This window comes from Triticum dicoccoides, chromosome 7B (genome assembly GCF_002162155.2).
Source record: "Triticum dicoccoides isolate Atlit2015 ecotype Zavitan chromosome 7B, WEW_v2.0, whole genome shotgun sequence".
NCBI lineage: Eukaryota > Viridiplantae > Streptophyta > Magnoliopsida > Poales > Poaceae > Triticum > Triticum dicoccoides.
In genome coordinates this window covers 609,255,036-609,260,852 of record NC_041393.1, presented here as the reverse complement: position 1 = coordinate 609,260,852, position 5,817 = coordinate 609,255,036, and the positions used below count along the sequence as shown (strand labels likewise).

At 49.3% G+C, this 5,817-nt stretch overlaps 1 long non-coding RNA gene across 1 annotated transcript; it reads right to left on the bottom strand.

The window, feature by feature from the left end:
* Positions 1-1,733: 1,733 nt before the first annotated feature.
* LOC119335329 lies at positions 1,734-3,268 on the bottom strand. Its single transcript, XR_005161821.1, has 5 exons — positions 3,220-3,268; positions 2,644-3,137; positions 2,449-2,554; positions 2,212-2,361; positions 1,734-2,145 (listed from the first exon to the last, which is right to left on the bottom strand). It is a non-coding gene; the product is annotated as an uncharacterized LOC119335329 (long non-coding RNA).
* Positions 3,269-5,817: the final 2,549 nt, after the last annotated feature.

Genomic DNA, 5,817 nt, shown 5'->3' with positions numbered 1-5,817 from the left:
CCACATGCCCCCTACCGCTCTCCAAACAATCCCCATAACTTGGCCCTTCGCGGTCTGGGGGCTCGATATGGTCGGACCCCTTAAAGGAGAAAGCCATAAGAAAAAATATTTATTGGTCATGATGGACAAGTTCACCAAATGGATAGAGGCCAAACCAGTTAAATCGGCCGAATCCGGGCCAGTGATAGACTTCATATCAGGGGTTGTACACCGTTACGGTGTCCCTCGCAGCATCATCACTGACAATGGCTCAAACTTCACAGCCGAAGAGGTGAAAACTTGGTGCGGCAACATGGGCATTAAGCTCGATTATGCCTCTGTCTATCACCCCCAAACAAACGGTCAAGTCGAACGAGCAAATGGTCTTATTATGAGCGGAATAAAACCCAGACTAGTGTGATCCTTGAAGGAGTCAGATACGCACTGGGTCGAGGAGCTCGACTCCGTACTATGGGGACTGCGGACCACGCCGAATCGCACTACCGGATACACACCATTCTTTATGGTGTATGGCGCAGAGGCGGTATTGCCCTGCGATATAATTCATGACTTACCTCGACTGCGCATGTACGAAGAGAGAATAGCCAAGCTAGATCGGTAGGACAGCTTAGATGCCCTGGAGGAGGAGATTGACGTCGCAAAAGCCCGTTCCGCATTCTATCAACAGCAGGCTCGAAGGTATCAAAGCAGAGAAGTACGGGCCAAAACTTATAACGTTGGCGAACTCGTTCTACGCCTACCGAAGAAGAAAAAGGACAAGCTCAAGCCCAAATGGGAGCGTCCCTTCATCATTGATAAAGTTCTCACCGGAGGAGCGTACCGTCTGCGTGATGCATCAGATAACCGACTTGAGCCGAACCTATGGAATGCGGCCAGACTCTGAAGATTCTACGCCTAGTGCCGAACACTATGTTCGTTTCCCTACCTCCGCCCTTTTTTTATTATGTCCTCCTTTTTTCTTTCTTTTCTTCTTTCCTTTTTATATATGATCTTAAAAGCTTTATGTGTGCTTCGATCGCACACTCTGGCCGCACTATGCATGCTCAATATACCTGGGGGCTTCTTATACAAAAGCTTAATATAATTATCTTCTGGGTTTTATGCCCACCACATATGCGCCACTCCTCCATATGTGACTTTTTTCGCCATTATATGCATTGATATGACTTAAGTTTTGGCCAAGCTGAGTTGCCTGGCTCTTGTGTTTAAGCCCTACGTTCCCGTTAATTCGGCTAGGGCATAAGGGGAGCACCTCTGTGGTTGTTACTGCCGGGTCAGCCGGATGTGTACCTCGGATTGGGTGAAGCCAAAAGCTAGCGTTCTTAAGGGAATATTCGGTCGGTGAACAAAAGATGTTTTTTACCTATTACAATATAAATCCCCAGATATTTTGCATCCTGCGTCTCTGTTCGAAGTTCGGACATGCACATTAATGCATGCGTACCCAGGGAAAGGAACCCTTAACGAAACTATTCTCTCTGGAAGATGTTTCTTACTACCCATGTAATATAACATAACTAGTTGGGTACTTGTCTGTTCAAGCACTTATGACCCCTACGCCTGGTTTCCACACATACCCCGGTTTACATAACTGAGCGAGTATTCGGATACACTTCGGACTGGGTTCGGATGCTGAAGCGAAAAGGTCCGCCAAGACAAATGATTTACAATCCGGCTAGGGACAACATACGTCCACTGAAGTACATAGTCACTTGGACTGGCTAAATTCTTCTTCTATACCATCCAACAGGCTGTCTAGCCTATAGTCCTGTTGAGAATACTTTGCGGCTAATCCTACTTGGTCATATACCAGACCAACGGGAACTTATTTCACATCTGATCCTACAGGACCGAACAGGGCCATTTGATTCGGACCCACCTTGGTGTACCGTGTCTTTACCATGGCCCAGGCTTCCCTCGCACCTTGTCGGCAGGCCGATATCTTCCATAATTGGAAGCGCCACCATGCTCCCTTGAGTAGCTCTACAAGCTCTCCCATGCTTCTTGGCTAGGAGGCGGACGGCCACAAGGCTTGGGCAATACCCTGCATCACCTGTCGAACTCGTTCGTGCAGTTGTGAAAGCTCTTGTAGAAGATCTCCTGCGGATCCGGGCATCTCCTCTTTAGGACGGCCTGTCAGCATACCTACAGACATAACTCTGTTAACTCGTTTCTTCGCCGAACTGTACAAAGGTTCGCTTAAGCACTTACTATAAATGTCGCGTCGAAGCGGGGTCTTCACGACCTGGACATTATTTTTCTCCTGTATAACCTTTGTAAGCACGCGCTCGCCAGCCTTCAGCTGTCGTTCAGCATATTGCTCATTTCCTGGTATGATCTCCGGATTACCTCCGGGATTGCCTGCAGAGTCTATTATTAGATTTGCATTCATGCCAAATACTCACTGGTATACGCACTTACATTCTCTTTGATAAAGACAAGTGTTACCAGATGGGGCCTTCTTGGATTCCTCCATTCCAGCAACTGCGGCACGCAGCTGGGCTTTGCACTCCTCCAGCTCTTTCGACAGCTAGGCATTCTTCTCCGCAAGAACCTATGCATACAATGATCATTAAATCAGTTGTGCCAACTGTTTCAAGTCTCAGGGGCTACTGATATACATACTTATCAAAATTTTCTTACATGTACATCCTTTACATATTGGTCCGTGGCTCTAGCAAGTCCATCTTGAGCAGCTCGGATGTATGCGTCCCCTGAGTTGAAGGCGTTAAACACCTCTTCGGAGAAATTAGCATCGCGGAGTATGGCCCGTCAGCGCCGGTGATTCATGGCGCTCTCCACTTTGGAGTTTGTAGCGGAGATTCTATTCGCATCCTCTGTAGGGGGATAATTCGGCGTTGTCCCCGCGTTAGCCTCCACCCTTGAGGCCGGTTCTGGTATCCGGCTGGCGGAGGCGTGGTCGGCAGGGTCTCCGGACATAGTCCGACGAGTACTCTTTCTTCCCGGACACAATGGACGTTGTTACATTTCAGAGAAGATAATCACGGAGCAGGTTTTAAATCATACCTTTGTGACAGCGTCTCAGTCCTAACCGTCTTCCTCTTAAGCCTGCCCGGCTTGGATGCCCTTTGCTGATGAGCCCCCGTGGGCTCAGCACGGCGCCCTGGTAGCCTTCTCTATAAAGTACAATATATGTGCATGGGGTAAGGCACAAAAGAAGGTATCCTTCTTGGAAGTTAGGACTCCGGTTTTACTTACATTTGATGCAGGGAGCAGTCCAGGATAGTCGGCGATGATGGCCACCAAGGTGCCGTCACAGCTTGCCTGGTAAATTGTCCCGTCGACAAGCTCCACAGATATGTCCGGGTCTTCTTCGAGTCTGAGGTCGAGGGCCCGGTCAGGGTCCTCTGGTTGTGGAGATGGGTTGTGGATCTACCTCATGGCCTTTTGCAGTTCCTGCCAGGAATTGGCAAGGTGAGTATTTATGATGAAGAGTACGGGAGTGAATGGAGTTGAGTAAAGGATAGCAGCTCACCCAGCTTGGTGGGGTTGTTCATAGAAAATCCATCTTGTGGCTTAATACGGAGGAACTCCTATTCTTCTCCTTTGTACAAGTCGGAAAATATTTTCGCCAGAGCAGTGGCGGACTCCGGACCTTTACGACCGCAGCAGGTGGCATCGTCTTCTCCATTGAAGTGCCACATGGGTTTCCCGCGATATTGAAGTGGCTGCACCCCTCGCATTATGCATATTGACATAACTTTGATTATTGTCAATCCTGATTTGGCCAGCGTTTTTATCCTGCCCATCAGGTAAAGGACCTCTCTGTTATCTTCCTCCTGGGGGCTCCAGGGGCGCCAGCTGTGGCGTTTCTTCAGTGGGGTATTATTGAACTCAGGAAGGCCCATCCGAATTGGGCCCGGAAGGGGGACGTCCTCTACATAAAACCACTCCGAAGGCCAGTCTTCGGATGCCTTCTTTGGAGTGCCGGACAAGTATCTGGTCTCTGCGACGCGCGATATTTCGACTCCGCCCACTTGATATATTGATCCCTCCTGATTACGGGGGACAAGGCAGAATAACCTCTTCCATAGCTCGAAATGAGCCTCACAGCCCAGAAATAGCTCGCAAAGGGTGACATAACCTGCGATGTGTAGTACGGAGGCAGGGGTGAAGTTATGTAGATGGAGGCCATAGAACTCCAGGAGCCCGAGGAGGAATGGGTGGATTGGAAACCCGAGTCCCCTCGGCAAATAAGGGACAAGGCATACCCGCTCCCCCTTGGATGGGTTGGGAAAACACTCCGCTTGCTCCCCACCATTATAGGTGGCTAGTCCGGCTTGGATGGGGACCATGTATGCGGGCGGGAGAAACCCCTTGGTCTGCAACTCTACTAATCGGCTATGGGGGACTGGACACTTCTCCCAATCGCCTGGCTTAGTGCTACGGGAGCAAGAGGAGGAGCTGCGATGGTCGTCCATGATCGGATGGTTTCTTCCGGGCGTGCTCTGATGAATGCTTGCTGGGAGAGGATGGTGTAATGTAGATCTGAGGATCCCCGTCTCTTTAAATAGACGATTTACTTACATGGTTAGGGTGGCAAATGTAAAAATGCCCCGACTTCTCGCATTCACTCAACACGTGGAGATAACCATTATTATAGCGCAAAAGCCGAGGAGTGTGACATTAATGGGAAGTCGGACACTAATTGCTACAACAGGTACTCTGGATTCGGAGGAGAGCCCGCTTTGCAATGCCGAAGACAATTTACGCGTCGGACTCATCATCATTGAAGCCTGGTTCAGGGGCTACTGAGGGAGTCCTGGATTAGGGGGACCTCAGACAGCCGGACTATATACTTTGGCCGGACTGTTGGACTATGAAGATACAAGATTGAAGAATTCGTCCCGTGTCTGGATGGGACTCTCCTTGGTGTGGAAGGCAAGCTTGATGATTTGGATATGTAGATCTCCTTCTCTGTAACCGACTCTGTGTAACCCTAGCCCCCTCCGGTGTCTATATAAACCGAAGGATTTAGTCCGTAGGACGAGAACAATCATAATCATAGGCTAGCTTCTAGGGTTTAGCCTCTACAATCTCGTGGTAGATCAACTCTTGTAATACTCATATCATCAAGATCAATCAAGCAGGAAGTAGGGTATTACCTCCATCAAGAGGGCCCGAACCTGGGTAAACATCGTGTCCCCCGCCTCCTATTACCGTTAGCCTTAGACGCACAGTTCGGGACCCCCTACCCGAGATCCGCCGGTTTTGACACCGACAGGCCTCTCCCTCCCTCAAGTGCAAAATCATGGATCGCTGTCGGGCAATTCCCCTCTCTAACAAGCAGAGACCAAGGAATTTTCTCTTGAGTGTTTTCCTCAGCTGGAACTCCACCAATGATAGCACCCTATGATCAGATGCACTGTCCGGCCTGTAAATGAGCTCCATTGCCATAACAATTTATAGCTTGACATTCCCGATCCATCGATCACTCCATCCTTGTAGCTTCCTTGCCATAACTATGAGCTTATTGCCAAGAACAACAAACGGGTTGCCAACAGCGGGTACCGAGTGCCAAGCCGTGGCAACCATATCCATGAACCCATCTGCACGCGGCAAAAAGGCCTCAAACTTGAATCTATGTCCCACATAAAGGTCAGCATGGAGATCAACAAGCATAGGGCAGTGGTCCGAGACCGAGGTACCAAGCGCTTTGAGAAAGCATGTTGGGTGCAGGTCATCCCACTCATTGGTGTTGAACACGTGATCAATCTTCTCTTTCATGGCATTTTCTCGCTCATTAAACCATGTATATCTCCTTCCATTTAGGTACAGATCCTTGAGTTCCAACCG